The sequence below is a fragment of the Lepidochelys olivacea genome (assembly GCF_965140295.1).
Source record: "Lepidochelys olivacea isolate rLepOli2 genome assembly, chromosome: 20".
Lineage (NCBI taxonomy): Eukaryota > Metazoa > Chordata > Testudines > Cheloniidae > Lepidochelys > Lepidochelys olivacea.
In genome coordinates this window covers 13,768,462-13,785,647 of record NC_140430.1, presented here as the reverse complement: position 1 = coordinate 13,785,647, position 17,186 = coordinate 13,768,462, and the positions used below count along the sequence as shown (strand labels likewise).

Sequence of the window (17,186 nt, the reverse complement as noted above, 5' to 3'; positions counted from 1 at the left end):
ACCGTGCTTTGTCGGGAATAAACCTGGCGGAGTGCCTTCACCACTGAACAGTCTGTGGACTCCTTGGGCCACTTGATCAAAGGATGCTGTACAGGCACCATGCAGAGAGAACACACACAGAAACAACAACTGACAGCCTTTGACAAGTGTTTTCTGAAAATCCAAGTACACTATATCAACTGATATAATTCAGTTTTTATAATCAATCTAATAATACTGTTCTTTACTGTAGCGTCAACCAATTTGCCTGGTTCTGAAGTTAGGTTTACGAGCCTGTAAATTACCAGGATCACCTCTGGAGCCTTTAAAAAAAAAAACAAACTGGCATTACATTAGCTACCCAGTAGTCATCTGGTACAGAGGCTTTTTAAGCAATAGGTTACATACCATAGTTAGTAGTTCTGCAATTTCATATTTGAGTTCTTTCAGAACTCTTGGATGAATACTGTCTGGTCCAGGTGACTTATTATGGTTTAATTTATCAGTTTGTTCCATAACCTTCTCTATTGAAACTTCAATCTGGCACAGTTCCTCAGATCTGTGGAAATCTCCCTCACATCCTCTGCAGTGAAGACGGATGCAAAGAATTCATTTAGCTTCTCTTCAATGGCTTTGTCTTCCTTATCACCCTGATCATCCAGTCGCTCCACTGATTGTTTGGCAGGCTTCCTGCTTCAGATGTACTTAAATTTTTTGCGGTTAGATTTTGTGTTTCTTGCTAGCTGCTCTTCAAAATTCTTTTTGGGCCTGCCTTATTATACTTTTACACTTGACTTGCCAGAGTTTATGTTCCTTTCTATTTTCCTCAGTGGGATTTGACTTCCAGTTTTTAAAAGGATGCCTTTTTGCTTCTAGCCATCTCTTTTACTCTGCTGTTTAGCCATGGTGGCTTTTTTTTGGGTCCTCTTATGCTTTCATTCTTAATTTGGGGTATACATTTAGTCTGAGCCTGTATTTCAGTGTTTTTAAAAATAGTTTCCATGCAGCTTGCAGGCATTTCACCCTTGTGACTGTTCCTTTTAATTTCCATTTAAGTAGCTTCCTCATTTTTTTTTAAATGTAGTTCCCCTTTTTGAAATTAAATGCAACTGTGGTGGGTTTCTTTGGTGTTTTCCCCTCTAGAAGGATGTTTAAATTTAATTACATTATTGTTGCTATTACCAAGCGGCTCAGCTATATTCACCTCTTGGATCAGATCCTATGCTGCACTTAGGACTACATCAGGAATTGCCCCTCCCTTTGTGGGTTCCAGGACTAGCCGCTCCAAGAAGCGGTAATTTATGGAGTCTAGAAATTTTCTTGTTGCATCCCGTCTTGAGTGACATGTCTGGAATCAACAGGTGGATAGTTGAAATCCCTCATTATTATTGTGTTTTTTGTTTTTGTAAACTCTCTCATCCCCCTGGGCATTTCACGGTCACCATCACCACCCTGGTCAGTAGCATATTCCTAATCCTATATTCTTAATATTCAAGCAGGGAATTTCTATCCATGAAGATTCTATGGTATCTTCACTTAAGATTTTTACTATATTTGACTCTATGCTCTTTCACATACAGTGCCACTCCATCAGCACAACCTAGTCGGTCATTCCCCTGTATTTTGTACCCTGTATAACTGTGCCCCATTGATTATAATTGTTCCACCAAGTTTCTATGGTGCCTTTTGTATCAATATCCTCATTTAATACCATTCACTGAAGTTCACCCTTCTTAGTTTTTTCCCTAGCATTTTTATACAAGCACTTATTAAATGTGTCAATATTTAGTGGTCTGCCTTCATGCAATGTAACTGAATGGGACTCATTTTTGACTGTTTCTCTTCAGTTCCTGTCTGTACTTTATCAAATTCTGTCCTCACCTCTTTACTAGGATATAGAGTTTCCCCTTTAATAAATCCTCCCCCAAGGGATCCCGCTCTGAGTTGTTTGCTCCTTTGTACTGGTCAGCTTCCCCCCAGCCCTCAGTTTAAAAACTCCTCTAGGACCTTTTCAATTTTACATACCAGCAATCTGAACTGGTTCTGTTTCTATTTAGGTGGAGCCCATCCTTCCTGTAGAAGTTCCTCCTTTCCTAAAAAGTTCCCCAGTTCTTAGTAAGCCTAAATCCCTCCTCCAAAAATCATCTCATCCACACATTAAGACTCTGCAGTTCTGCCTGTCTAACTTGCCCTCTATATGGAACGAAAAGCATTTCAGAGATTGCTACCAGGGACGTCTTGGACTTTAATTTCTTACGTAGCAGCCTAAATTTGGCCTCCAGGGTCTCTGTCCTACCTTTCCCTAGGTCACTGGTACCTGCATGTAGCACATTCACTAGCTCCTCCCCAGCACTTAAATCGATCTAGATGTCTTGAGGAGTCTGCAACTTTTGCATGCAGCAAGTAATTCACAAACACAACTATTACCTGTCTGATTATAATAACTGGGGTCCCCTCCCCGGAAGGGGTATCCTCTGTGCAAGAGGATACCATGACCTCTGAAAGGAGGGTCCTCCTCCACTTATTTATCAACGCCCTAAATACCACAAATAATTTTCACATTTAACTTTATGCACTGAAAAATCCTATTGACTTCAGTGAGATTTCTCATAGTGTGTAAAATTAAACAGGTACTTAAGCTTTTGCAGGATCTGGTCCAAAGAGACAAGTTCAGGGTTTTGTATCTCTCGTACTAGAGTCCTGGTCTGAAAGTAGGACTTAAAAAGCAAACCTTTCAGTTGTCTGTTTGAAGTATGATCTTTTAAGTTTTTAAGAAAACTCTGTCTGAAAATTTACCACCTACTATGGTGACGCTATTTAATACAAAAAGCATACAACAACAACAACAGATTATTGGAATGGAAAGAGAAGCTGTACTTGTAAACTAAGAATTCCGCATTAATGAACAAGAGAAACATGCATCATGGTTTAAACACATCTCTAGTTTTCTTAAAGTCATTTCTTGATGTTCCCCGCACTCAAAAACAGAGATTAAAGAATCCAGAGAGCCTTAGAATATAAAGGAAAGCATAATACCTATTTAATATCTGCTTCAGTGCCAAGAAACTTATAAAGTTGTTGACACTACATGACAAACTATGACTACAGTCACATTACTGCCCTTATCTTTCGGGGAAAAAATCAGAAGTCATTTTTTTTATTATGCAAGAAAATATTGCTGAAATTGCTATAAATAGCTCAGGGACAAGTTAAGACCTTCAGAACTATGGGGAGGGTGAGGAAAAACAATTCTGTTCCTAATTTGACGGGGAAATCACTATATCAATGTAGAATATTTAGTAATGCAAAAATGCAGGGAAATAAAAAATAAAGAGAAGTAAATAATTTTTAAACCTAGTAATTATTAATTAGTCATTAGGAAAACTTTTTCTAAAACATTCTTAAATACAGTAAGACTTTTTTTAGAAGGCTATTGTCTCTTACCTGCATTAAGAACACTATTGAGAAAGATCACACTTAATGCAGTGAATGTCACCTGAATTTAGCAAAACTGGAGCACCAAGACTGGGTGTGGGGTGGGGTGGAGGAATCTAAGGATTGGGTAAATCACTAAGCTAGATAAAAGGAAAAGTTCTTTACCTGCAGTACTTGATCTCTGGCAGCATGCAGCTATAAAAGGTTCCGACTGCTACGTCTGTGCCTCCAATGACAGACTGGTGGAGCTAACTAGTAAACGGAGAATATAAAACTCTCAGCAGAGCCGCAGTCATGTGACTTGAAGGCAGAGAGTCACAATGCCCCAGCCCTCAATTGTCAGTTCCTTTTCTAGCAACACGGCTGAGGACTCACAGGAAGCAAGTGGGTGAAAGTGGATCTATTATGACCATGTACCTTTGGAGAAAAGAATTACAGGTAATTATTTTTCCCTTCCCAGGGATGAGTTTTGATAAGAGAGCCCCATTCCTAGAGGAAAAAGTCAAACTTCCAGAATCTGAACGGTTTACAATGAAACAGAACACTATGCTCAGAAAGCAGCCTGACCAAAGACATTTGGGGCTGGGGTAGAGAGGCTACCTGTTTTTACATGAGGGCAGAGAAAACTTTAGTCAAAATTAGAGACAAAAAGCTCCTCTTCCCATTCACCAAGTGAGGAGAACCTTACTAATCTGGGCTCGATCTTGAACATTCCATCTCTGACCCCGCAAAGGGCATATTTACATTAAGCCTGAGTAGTCCCATTAACTTGAATGGGCTCTTCACATGTTTAAAATTAGTGATCAAGTCCTTTATAGTCTGTCCCCAACCTCAAAGCTTTTATAACAGAGAGCAATTGTGAGGTTTTGTATTACCAAGATTTCATTAGTTTCAAAATATTTTCACATTTTGCTAGGCTTGAATTACAAGCTAAACTATGAAGTGAGCTGTAGTTCATGAAAGCTTATGCTCAAATAAATTTCAGAGTAACAGCCGTGTTAGTCTGTATTCGCAAAAAGAAAAGGAGGACTTGTGGCACCTTAGAGACTAACCAATTTATTAGAGCATAAGCTTTCGTGAGCTACAGCTCACTTCCTCAGATGCATCTGAGGAAGTGAGCTGTAGCTCACGAAAGCTTATGCTCTAATAAATTGGTTAGTCTCTAAGGTGCCACAAGTCCTCCTTTTCTTTTTTCAAATAAATTTGTTAGTCTCGAAGGTGCCACAAGTCCTCCTTTTCTTTTTGCGAATACAGACTAACATGGCTGCTACTCTGAAAGCTAAACTACAGTTACTTAAATGAAGAAAGTATCTTTTGCACTGTAGTAACCTTTGCATGTTCGTGAACTATCATATCAGCAAGTAATTAATTCACATGCATCTCCTGGTCGTTAGTGTGAATTATTATTATTATTAGCAGTATCACAATAGCACCTAGAGGATCAAGATTGGGGCCCCATTGTCGTAGGCACTAAACACATACAGGAAATGACTGTGCCTGCCTTGAAAAAGCATGCAGTCCAAGTAGACAAGGCAGACAAAGAGCAGGAGGAGAAAGAGCAAGAGAGAGGCAAAGTGACTTGATCAAGGTCACCCAGCAGATAAGTGCCACAGACAGGAACAGAAACTGAGTTCTATGAACTCCCAATCCCGAGTTCTATCCACTAGGATATTAAGAAGATTCTGCCATATCGGAACATGAAGGAAACAAGGTCAGAAATAATCAGACAAGAAATAAATTGAAAAAAAAAATCACGTCTGAACACACAAGCCTGAGATAACTACAGTTCAAAACTACAAGTGTGCTACTTTTAGCATAAATACAGATAAGAGCTCCACACTTGAAGTCACAGGATTGCAGGGAAAGCAACATGCTATCTACTCACTAGCAAAGACTGATATACTACATTGGAAAAAAAAAATCCTCAAAACAGGCAAAATACAGATGTGAACTAGCCAGCATGATCTCTATACTCCTAACGTAAGCCAAGATTTAAACTACAGTATGATATAGTACTTTGTTATTATTCAATATTGAAGTCAGTGTCTTCCCAGTTTAAAAAACACAGCCTTCTGGCCAGCAATATTAACAATAGTAATATATCTATGGATGAAAGGTGCTGTATAAAGGCTTTCAAAGTGCTTTACAAAAAGGAATTAGTCATTACCATTTCCATTTCACACATGAAAGATTTGAATCAAACAAGTTAAGTGACTTGACCTGTGTCACCCAGCAGGTCAGTAGCAGAGCTGGAAATAGAATCCAGGTCTTCAAGTCCCAGTCTGATGCCCTACCCACTGAGCCACACCACCACCTGGTGGACAGAGAAACTGGGTGAATGACCCCAGTTCTGAGATTGGAAAGCAAAATACACTATAGAAATAAGCAAATATATATTTAGACTGCAAGCTAATGTGTCTTATCTATGTTCTGCAAAGTGCTTACATTTATGGTACTATAAAGATTTATAAACAACTACCGTGTCAGCATATTCATGTACTCTACAACTCTTTTACAGAAATGAGAGACTGAGGCCATGTCTACATGACAGTCATTAAACCAGCATAACTACAGCACCATAGTGCAGAAGCAGCTTATACTTGCAGAAGGCATTTTTCCATCAGCGTAGGTCCACCACATTGCTGTGTGATGGTAGTTAGGTCAATGGAATCATTCTTCCATCAACCTAGCTGCATCTGCACTGGAGGATTAGGTTAGCATAGCTATGTCACTCAGGGAGGTGGATTTTTCACACCCCAAGTGAAGTAGCTATAGCAACCTAAATTTTAAGTGTAGGCAGATCAGGCCTGAAAGTTGGACATGCCTAAACTAATCAGATGTTTAGAAATCTACAAGGAGACTCAGACAAGTTCCTGAATCATGGAGGACAGATGACGATTTCTGCTAATACTTACATGAATGCACAGCCTTTCGTACGAAGAAAGAAAGAGTTAAATGAAAGCAAATTCACTTAACAAGTAAACACCATGCTACTCAAGTTTCCCTCATTTCAATGGGCATTACCCATTTTAGTCCTAAAGTTCCCTACATTCTATATAAATGTGGTGTCTTCTTCACTTTTATTGTTGAAAGTTATTTACATCAGAAATACAGAATCAAGAAGCTGAGTTTCTAGGAAGAAAGTGTTATTTACTCCAGGAGAAGGATTCCTACAGCATTTTGAGCTTCCCACATGAATAATACTTGTATCTCAGTCACACATTGTATCCCACATGAGCCATAGAAGGTTGGGGGGGGGGGAAAGAGGAAAAACAGACGACTAAGCCCCATCATTTGCTTAAAGTTAAGATGGTTAAGCACACACCTAACTATGCAACTCAAAGGTCCTAGTGCAACAAAATTTTCTTCTCTCCATAGGAAAGGACTTAGCAATGCCCTAACCCACAGTTGTAGTCTCTAATCACATATTATGGCTCTTCCAGAATTCTTAGCTTGCTCACACACTATAACAGTCATATGCTTGAAGTCTCAGACACAGAAAAGATCTGTTTTAAAAGCCTCATTTTTGGACATATAGGGAGTAAAAACAGGAATACAGACCATAGCAACCTTTTCACCCACACATATACAGAAGAGGGTAACACTGGGGTAATGTTTCAAACCCATGTTAAAAAAAGTTTCACAATGCAATAGTGATCCCAGCTGGACTGTTTTCTAACATGGTTTGCATGGCCAATCTATATGATGCAATAGGGTTTGGCCTCACTCATGCCAGCAGGACAAACTATGCTAGAATACAATTCAAACGGAAGCAGTGAAGGAGGGGGAACTAAGTATTTTGTTTTGATTTTACATGATTTGCAAAGACTCCAGCCTGTGTACACACAGAGCCTAAAGCACTACAGCCATCGCAAGACCTTTATGCCAGACATGTACCTTTCAACAAAAGAAATTCTGATGCCATCTATGCAACCAAAAAGTATCAACTACTACTTCACTTCCAGCATCCTTAGAACAAAAGCTACTAAAAATTCAGTGCCTGATGCAGTTACACTGAAGCACCCTTCACCTGCTCTGGCAGCATGAAAGGGACTTAAATTGGGTGTGATGCCTCTTTATGCTGCCAGAGTGGTATGTAAGAACCTTATAGGGTAGGGGTTCTCAAACTTCATTGCACCGTGACCCCTCCAGACAACAAAATTACTACATGACCCTGGGGTAAGTGGCCGGAGCCTGAGCCCTGCCGCCCCTAGTGTGGGGAGAGGGGGCCGTAGCCTGAGCGAGAGCTCAGGCTTTGGCTTCAGCCCCAGGTCCCAGCAAGTCTAATGCTGACCCTGGCGACCCCATTAAAATGGGGTCCCGATCCACAGTTTGAGAACTACTGTTCTAGGGTAACTGAGAATTCAGGTTTCTGAGCTGAAGTGACTAATTTTTCTGAATGTCTATTTCTGTAAGAGACAACATTTAGAGTTGGCTTTTAAAGCCAAAAGTACCATAAGCACAAAAGTAATTGTTTGATATTTGTAATTCTGCAAGACTATCTTCTATACAAAGTATTTTAAAGAGCTACTTACCGATGTTCTATCAACACGAATGTTTCAGAGTCAAGATACAGAAGACTTATGTTGGCACCTCCTGACACTCCAGGCAAGGGGTATATAATCTTGGCAATAAGGTGAGCAGTCTCTAGAATCAAGATGCATGTATTAATGTTTCAGGTAGTCATTCCGTGAGCTTTTTAGTCCACATTTTCAACAAGCTATAACCATGAGTTACTTCCCAAGGTTAGGTTTATATGATAACATTAATATCATGGGTGTGGTGGAGCAAACTAGTGTTTCTGAATTACAGCCAATTCAGCAAGTTACTTAACTACATACCAATCTTTAAGCATGTGAGCAACCCCATTGAATTGAATGGCGCTGTTTAAATATCTTGCTGAATTGGTGCCTAAATATTGAGAGTAAGATGCTACTTGTAGCAATCTCTTGATCACTGTGAAAAGTGGTGATGACAGAAGGTTGGATCTCAGTCTGTATATGGAGGAAAAGAGGCACAATGTTGGATGTCTCTGGCCAGTAACAGAAATTAAGCTTAACACCAAGCCATTATCACGGCTCAACAATATAGTAATAAATATCTATCTATCTTAGTCTGACCAAGAAGGAAACCTGACAGCTAATTAAATGGATTGCCTTGAACCCCTTCCTCCTCTTCTTTCTGCCCCGTAGCCACAAGAGATTGAAATATCAACTGACAGATTTGAATATACTAATACAAAATGCTAAAGGCCAAAGAAATAAAACTCCCATATAACAACTAATATTAACCAAGGAGGATTTAAAACACTAGGCATATCTAGTATTTTAGCCCTCTTTTTTCTCTTTAGATATAACCAAACAGATTAGTCTGTCTTAAACAGCAAAGAACATTAACTGGTATGTGTCATTTTTTCCACTGATCATCAGTGGCTTGCTTATTTACCTTTTGCTAGGTAACACCTGCTAGTGTAAATCGCCTTTAAACGCATGCACACACACACAAGTTAAGCACAGGTAACTGGATGTGGGACTTCCGGGTATGACTCTTAACGTCTCCCCATCCCCTTATCATTCTGCAATGGATATTTTTAGGTCCATGTTTTAAGTAGTTGCTTCTAGTTTCTGGGTGTTCAGCTTGAGACAGCTTCAGGCCCTATTTTCATGGGCTGTGAGCACCCTCAACTCCAAGTGAAGTTGTTGGAAGCTCAGCACTATTGGGAAAAGAAAGATCAGGCCCAAATTGGACACCAAGAAACTGAGGCATCCAAAGTCAGAAGATGATGGATACAGGTGTCCATATCAGGAATCTGAGAACATCCCTCACGTGGCCTTCCAGGCTGAATCCAGTGATTAAGAAGCTTCATTTTAGAAGTCTTGCCAAGACTTCTCCATAGCAGCTCCACCATCCTCATCCACCCAAGCTATTCTAACCCATTCTATATTCCAGAACATGTCCTCAATAACCCTTAATTGACCCAGAATGCCCTGATAAGCTTAATTCTAGCAGAAGATAGTAGCATTCTAATTTTCCTCCCTTTAGTCATCATATTTGCCACAGAATTATTAAAAACAAACAAACCTACACCACCACACACCACTTTAAGACCGACAAGAGTCTTTGACCTGGCTTATCTGGCTGGACTTTTGTTCCCTTTCTATCTTGCAGTTTATATTCGTGTTCTGGTTTACCAGTCCCTCCCTCCTCCCCACAAGTACAAACTGTTTCCACATGCCAGAGTTGCTGTTAATAACCTTCTCACTGACAACAGATCAGTCACTTGTATTATCAAAACTACCTTCTTTCAAAGTGTTTGGGAGCCATATTTTCCCTCCATTCAGTCAAACTGTGAAATGCTGTTGCTGTAGGGATTTTCCACATAAAGAAATACATTTCTAAGGTGGGGTGGGGGGTTGTATATAAGATGACTAAATCAAATCCCTCTCTCAGAAACTAATAGAGAAGTAGGTTAGCGTAGTATTATCTTGATATATCCCCTCCCCCATCTCTGCAAGAAAGAAACTTTTACAGCCTGGCCACCCAACTTCAGGTGGTTTGGGGACAGGCACGAAAAGTAGAATTAAATGATCTCCTTGGACCCCACATGGGCAAAGCCCTTCTTTCTCACAAGTTTTTTGGCAGTGGCAAGAGGTTATCAGTTATTTAATGATAACATGATGTTTCTGTACAGTTTGCTAAAAATGTTGTGCTCTTTGATTTACAATTAAGAGTTTATCCAAAAAGGGAAACTGTGTAGAATTCATGGAGCTCGCTGTTAAATCCCATGATTCTCCATCTTTTCCTTGAGCTCAGGATTTTCCAGCAAAGTGAAGTTTTGCAAACTCTGTTTTTTTTGTTATCTGATCATTCTTTGTCCAACTGCCCAAGATTCCAACATTTCTTCACAGAAGGTCACAGGAAGTTTCAGGTGACTTGTTTTAGTTTTGGCAAAGTTACAGGGGTATAAAAATGCTTTAAAACACAGTCAGCACTTTAACCAAGGACAGAAATAGCCACCTCACCACAAGTAGCAGAGTTATATTTGCAATTTAGAATCATAGAATATCAGGGTTGGAAGGGACTTCAGGAGGTCATCTAGTCCAACCCCCTGCTCAAAGCAGGACCAATCCCCAATTTTTGCCTTAGATCCCTAAATGGCCCCCTCAAGGATTGAACTCACAACCCTGGGTTTAGCAAGCCAATGCTCAAACCACTGAGCTATCCCTCATATTGCATAGGCTTATGTTATATAGCCACCTGTCTTAAGTACCTTAGTATCTAGGCACAAAAATCAGTAAAAAGCAGACAGTACAGAAAGCAATTCTCCTCATGATTCAAGGATTTGTTTGTTTTTAATTTTGTTTTTGAAAGAGTAGATCTGGACTTCTGTTGCATGGTTCCACATCTTGATGTGATCACAAGCAAGACTGGTCTCAGTCAGCCTCCAAGCAGTCTTTTCTTGGGGTTCTCCAACTGCATAATCCCTATGTAGCACAATCGCTTGGGTGAGTGGTGGGCAATGAAGTGGGGTCCCAAAATTGCCAAGTCCCAACATAGGAAAGCTTTTGGAGATTAGGACCAAGACAGAATTTGTTCTAGAACTTCGCGGGGGGGGGGGGGGCGCAGTGGCTTCCTCAGAGCACCAGGGTGAGAGTTTGCATTGGCTTTTGTTGGTGAAGACACTGGAAGCAGTTGCAGATTCCATATGGTGGTGAGGCAACTTAAATCGAAAGTTATGAAAGCATAGAATTTACGGTCTACTATAGATCCTTGTCTATAAGATAGCCAGACAAAATGCATCCTTGCAGAATATTTGTCATCTGAGGACAGTAGCTTTTTAGGGGGTGGGGGAAAGACAAGCAAATACTTGAGTTATTTGCTAAAGGATAGGAGAATAGGTTTTCATTCATGTTTTATAAAGCTCCTTTAAAAAGGACTGAGAAAGTTTCACACAGAAATCTGTGTGAAACTAACTGCTCATAATACATTTTAAGTAAACTTTTACAGACACAGTATTCAGTACCATTTATCCTCCCTAGCCATGATTAGAACACACAGCTCAAGTGTCTACAGCATTTGGTTAAAATCATTCTGATCTGAGTAACATGATCAAACTGTACTCTAAATACAAACCTATCGAAGTTGTAGCGCTCCTAAAACTTTTGCTAGAGCAATCTTAACTGTCTCATAACAAGATTAGCTTGAACTTTCCTGCATTTCAAGTTTGCTGACAGATTTCAGAAAAACTTAGAATGCAGAAAATTCCTATCTAAATGACAGAAAATCTGCCTCACAACATGAGCACTTTAACAGGTTTCAGAGAAGCAGCCGTGTTAGTCTGTATCCGCAGAAAGAAAAGAAAAGGAGTCTCTAAGGTGCCACAAGTCCTAACACATTTATTTGAGCATAAGCTTTTGTGAGCTACAGCTCACTTCATCGGATGCCTGGAGTAGAAAATACAGTGGGGAGATTTTATATACACAGAGAACATGAAACAATGGATGTTACCATACAGACTACTGTTTTTTTTGGTTTGGTTTTTTTTTGTTTTTTTCCTCTCTCCTCTGCTGGTAATAGCTCACCTTACCTGATCACTCTTGTTGCAGTGTGTATGGTAACATCCATTGTTTCATGTTCTCTGTGTATATAAAATCTCCCCACTGTATTTTCCCTCCATGCATCTGATGAAGTGAGCTGTAGCTGACGAAAGCTTATGCTCAAATAAATTTGTTAGTCTCTAAGGTGCCACAAGTACTCCTTTTCTTCAAGCACTTTAGACTCACAGCAAGAACTTCAACTCCGATTCAGTGTGTAAACTGCCAGTATTGTGGTGGGGAAAAGAGGCTTTAAAAAGTGAGCAATAAATGACTAAACTTTACATAATTATTCTGTGTCTGGCATATGACAGATTAAATATTCTTTAGTGACTGTACTGTTTTAAAAGTATTTATCAAGGCCTTTATCCCATTCTCCCAGAGCCTACTGATCCAGCTCACACCTACTGTACTGCAGATGCAAGAGAAGAGTATGTGTGAGTGGCAACAGCTACACTGGATTTTGTAGACTCCATACTAAAGTTGAACTCTGAACAAAGTTCCCCTTCAGAAGGAAACGCACATGCTCCTGAACACGCTACAGCTTTTTAAACTGAGCCCATAAAGGAAGATGAGTCACTGACCTCATCTAGTGAGAGAGGAGAGCAAGCCATGGAACAGAGCAAGCCCTAGGAGGGCTTTTCATGAAAATTGGCTTCTGTGGAACTTTACTTTAATATCAGAAGACAATCAGACACCAGGACTTTGCTGTTACTACATCAGCAAGTTATAGCCCCAAAAGGAGAGAAAACCACAGTAGAGGAGAAGATGGCAATCATCCTTTCACACTTCACCTTTGCCCCAAGCAGAGACTTCTCCTCCTAACCCAGCCTACCCATTCCCCCTTCCCTCCCTGCCCCAAAAATAAATTTCTCCCTCTAATTACTCCATCCTGTCACAATGGGGTCCAGAGATGCCTTAATCTTTTACCCACATCCCAGACAACTCAGGGAGGGGCATACGGTGATGAACAGGGGAGTTTATCCCTCACAAAAGAGGACAAATCCTGGCAATTATATCCCAATAAGGCAAACTTTTATCATTAGAAATATATTGGAACAAGTCACTACAAATCTAGAGTTTATCAGAACTAGAGAAAGAGAACGCAGGGATTCAATCTGGATTTTAGTCAGGCATTCGATACTGCGCCTCACAAAATCTCAATTGGGAAGTTAATTCAAATTGGCTCAGATAGAGCAACTCCTGTGGATTGCAAGCTGGTTGGAAACCCATACACAAAATGGTTATGACAAGTAGCAAAGTAGCACACTGAGAGATACTGAGAAACCAGTGTTAAGACATGTCTTAATATGCTCATTAATTATCTAGAAGAGTTAGTAAGCAAAATATTAATGACATCCACATGGCGATCAACCCCAAACACAGCATGTAACTATCTTGGGTGGGCTATGCCCACCCCTAACAGATACCTGAGGGGTCTGGGTTTTCTTAACACTTTGACAACACTTGTATAACTTGTAATCCCATTAAAGTCTTATTAAACTGAATTGACATTCTTAGATTATTAAATGGAAAGGAGTTGCAGACACCACTGGGGATGGAGAAACACAGGGTGTGTGCGTGCGTCTCTACAGAGATTAGATACATGGGCAAAAAGTTTTAAGAGATTCAACTTAGAAAAACGCAGCTAGTGTATTGGAGTGTGCGGAGGGGGCAGAGAAGGGAAAATCTAAATCAGATCCTTCACGGAAACAAGCAGTCAAGGAATCAGTAATGTTGAAAGCCCTTCTTTACAAGCATAGACAGCAAATTAGCCATCAGCTTGCATTGCTACGCGGCTGCAAAATAAAATAAAGGAAACAAGCTTAATGCAATTTTAGGCACAAGGAGGTGCGTGAGGCCTTCTGTACAACCACACCAGGAATATGGCAATCAATTCTGGGCACCAGGATACCAGAAAGAAATTGACAAAGCAACAGGAGCTCAAGTGATTAGCCATGGAAGAGATTAGGGGGCTGGAGGAATCCAGTAGGGAGGAAAGATTAATAAGTGAGTGGAGCTTGGTTAAGTGACAACCTGTGAGGGGGCGAGGTTAAGAGAACCTACAAGTGCATGAAGGGTGTAGGCAGGGGTTAAATTCTTACAGAGTATTTTCTAGAGCCCCCCCCCTGCCGCCTCCACCATGCTATAAAAACCTCTAAGAGGGAAGGGGGAGGAAGACTCACCCTCGACCCTGCCCACTCCGAGGCCTCACCCACTCCTGGCAGGGGTTAAAGCCAGGCCCCCCAGGTGTCAGGAAACTCAGACCCCCCCCACCACCACCACCATTACTACTCCCTCACACAGCCCCTGGGCAAGGGGGCAGAAAGCTGCCTACCCCGTTGCACGAGGGAGAAACTGACCCACCCCCCCACAAAGGGAGAGAGGGGGGAGCCCAACCCCGGGGTGGAGGGGCACCTCAGAGCCAGGCACCCCCCCTCCGAGCCAGCCCGCCAGAGCCAGGCAGCCCCCCCTCCGAGCCAGCCCCCCCGGGGGCCCCTCACAGCCAGCCCCCCCGCCCCCCTTCGAGCCCGCCCCCCCGGGGGCCCCTCACAGCCAGCCCCCACGCCCCCCTTCGAGCCCGCCCCCCCGGGGGCCCCTCACAGCCAGCCCGCCCCCCTTCGAGCCCGCCCCCCCGGGGGCCCCTCAGAACCCGCCGTCGCGGGGGAGCTGAGCCCGCCGCCCCAGGGGCAACTCTACGCCCGGCTCGGTACCTGCGCGTCCCGGTGCCCCAGCGCCAGCTGCTCCCCGCACCCACCCCGCGCCCGCCTTTTGACTGGAAGCTACCGGCTCCCCCGCCCCCCCCCCCTACACCGGAGCCGGGAACGGCCCCGCCCCCGCCGCTCAAGCTCCGCCCCCAGCTCCCCCCACCGCCCGCTGAACTTGCCGGTGCCCTTCCGTCTCTCCTGCCTCTGTCCCTGCCCCCAGCGCCTCAAACTCCCAGCCGGGCCACCCCCCTTCCCTGTGCCAGCCCCCAGCCCCTGTGCCAGCCCTACCACCCCAGCTCCTTTCCCTCTGCCCCCCCTTCCCTGTGCCAGCCCCCAGCCCCTGTGCCAGCCCTACCACCCCAGCTCCTTTCCCTCTGCCCCCCCTTCCCTGTGCCAGCCCCCTTCCCTCTGCCAGCCCTGCCACCCCAGCTCCTTTCCCTCTGCCCCCCCTTCCCTGTGCCAGCCCCCAGCCCCTGTGCCAGCCCTACCACCCCAGCTCCTTTCCCTCTGCCCCCCTTCCCTGTGCCAGCCCCCAGCCCCTGTGCCAGCCCTACCACCCCAGCTCCTTTCCCTCTGCCCCCCCTTCCCTGTGCCAGCCCCCAGCCCCTGTGCCAGCCCTACCACCCCAGCTCCTTTCCCTCTGCCCCCCTTCCCTGTGCCAGCCCCCAGCCCCTGTGCCAGCCCTACCACCCCAGCTCCTTTCCCTCTGCCCCCCCTTCCCTGTGCCAGCCCCCAGCCCCTCTGCCAGCCCTGCCACCCCAGCTCCTTTCCCTCTGCCACCCCCTTCCCTGTGCCAGCCCCCAGCCCCTGTGCCAGCCCTACCACCCCAGCTCCTTTCCCTCTGCCCCCCCTTCCCTGTGCCAGCCCCCAGCCCCTCTGCCAGCCCTACCACCCCCAGCTCCTTTCCCTCTGCCACCCCCTTCCCTGTGCCAGCCCCCAGCCCCTCTGCCAGCCCTACCACCCCCAGCTCCTTTCCCTCTGCCACCCCCTTCCCTGTGCCAGACCCCTTCCCTCTGCCAGCCCTACCACCCCCAGCTCCTTTCCCTCTGCCACCCCCTTCCCTGTGCCAGCCCCCAGCCCCTGTGCCAGCCCTACCACCCCAGCTCCTTTCCCTCTGCCCCCCCTTCCCTGTGCCAGCCCCCTTCCCTCTGCCAGCCCTACCACCCCCAGCTCCTTTCCCTCTGCCCCCCCTTCCCTGTGCCAGCCCCCTTCCCTCTGCCAGCCCTACCACCCCAGCTCCTTTCCCTCTGCCCCCCCTTCCCTGTGCCAGCCCCCTTCCCTCTGCCAGCCCTACCACCCCAGCTCCTTTCCCTCTGCCAGCCCCTTCCCTGTGCCAGCCCCCAGCCCCTGTGCCAGCCCTACCACCCCAGCTCCTTTCCCTCTGCCCCCCCCTTCCCTGTGCCAGCCCCCTTCCCTCTGCCAGCCCTGCCACCCCAGCTCCTTTCCCTCTGCCCCCCCCTTCCCTGTGCCAGCCCCCAGCCCCTCTGCCAGCCCTACCACCCCCAGCTCCTTTCCCTCTGCCCCCCCCTTCCCTGTGCCAGCCCCCAGCCCCTGTGCCAGCCCTACCACCCCCAGCTCCTTTCCCTCTGCCACCCCCTTCCCTGTGCCAGCCCCAAGCCCCTGTGCCAGCCCTACCACCCCAGCTCCTTTCCCTCTGCCCCCCCTTCCCTGTGCCAGCCCCCTTCCCTCTGCCAGCCCTGCTACCCCCAGCTCCTTTCCCTCTGCCACCCCCTTCCCTGTGCCAGCCCCCAGCCCCTGTGCCAGCCCTACCACCCCAGCTCCTTTCCCTCTGCCCCCCCCTTCCCTGTGCCAGCCCCCTTCCCTGTGCCAGCCCTACCACCCCAGCTCCTTTCCCTCTGCCCCCCCTTCCCTGTGCCAGCCCCCAGCCCCTGTGCCAGCCCTACCACCCCCAGCTCCTTTCCCTCTGCCCCCCCTTCCCTGTGCCAGCCCCCAGCCCCTGTGCCAGCCCTACCACCCCAGCTCCTTTCCCTCTGCCACCCCCTTCCCTGTGCCAACCCCCTTCCCTCTGCCAGCCCTACCACCCCAGCTCCTTTCCCTCTGCCACCCCCTTCCCTGTGCCAGCCCCCTTCCCTCTGCCAGCCCTGCCATCCCCAGCCCCCTTCCCTCTGCCCCCCCTTCCCTGTGCCAGCCCCCAGCCCCTGTGCCAGCCCTACCACCCCCAGCTCCTTTCCCTCTGCCACCCCCTTCCCTGTGCCAGCCCCCAGGCCCTGTGCCAGCCCTACCACCCCAGCTCCTTTCCCTCTGCCCCCCCTTCCCTGTGCCAGCCCCCTTCCCTCTGCCAGCCCTACCACCCCAGCTCCTTTCCCTCTGCCCCCCCTTCCCTGTGCCAGCCCCCAGCCCCTGTGCCAGCCCTACCACCCCCAGCTCCTTTCCCTCTGCCCCCCCTTCCCTGTGCCAGCCCCCAGCCCCTGTGCCAGCCCTACCACCCCAGCTCCTTTCCCTCTGCCAA

General features: G+C 45.8%; 1 protein-coding gene and 1 long non-coding RNA gene across 2 annotated transcripts in view; one reads left to right on the top strand and one right to left on the bottom strand.

Moving 5' to 3' along the window:
• Positions 1–14,757, bottom strand: part of VDR (vitamin D receptor) — a 122,282-nt gene extending 107,525 nt beyond the window's left edge. Inside the window, exons 1-2 of the mRNA XM_084610076.1 lie at positions 14,723–14,757; positions 7,950–8,061 (exon numbers count right to left, since the gene is read on the bottom strand). The gene's annotated coding sequence lies outside the window, so the exon portion shown is untranslated. The remainder of the gene's footprint in view (positions 1–7,949; positions 8,062–14,722) is intronic.
• On the top strand, positions 3,739–13,488 carry LOC311510425. The gene is made up of 4 exons (XR_014709090.1): positions 3,739–3,852; positions 7,978–8,050; positions 10,791–10,919; positions 12,391–13,488. It is a non-coding gene; the product is annotated as an uncharacterized lncRNA (long non-coding RNA).
• Positions 14,758–17,186: the final 2,429 nt, after the last annotated feature.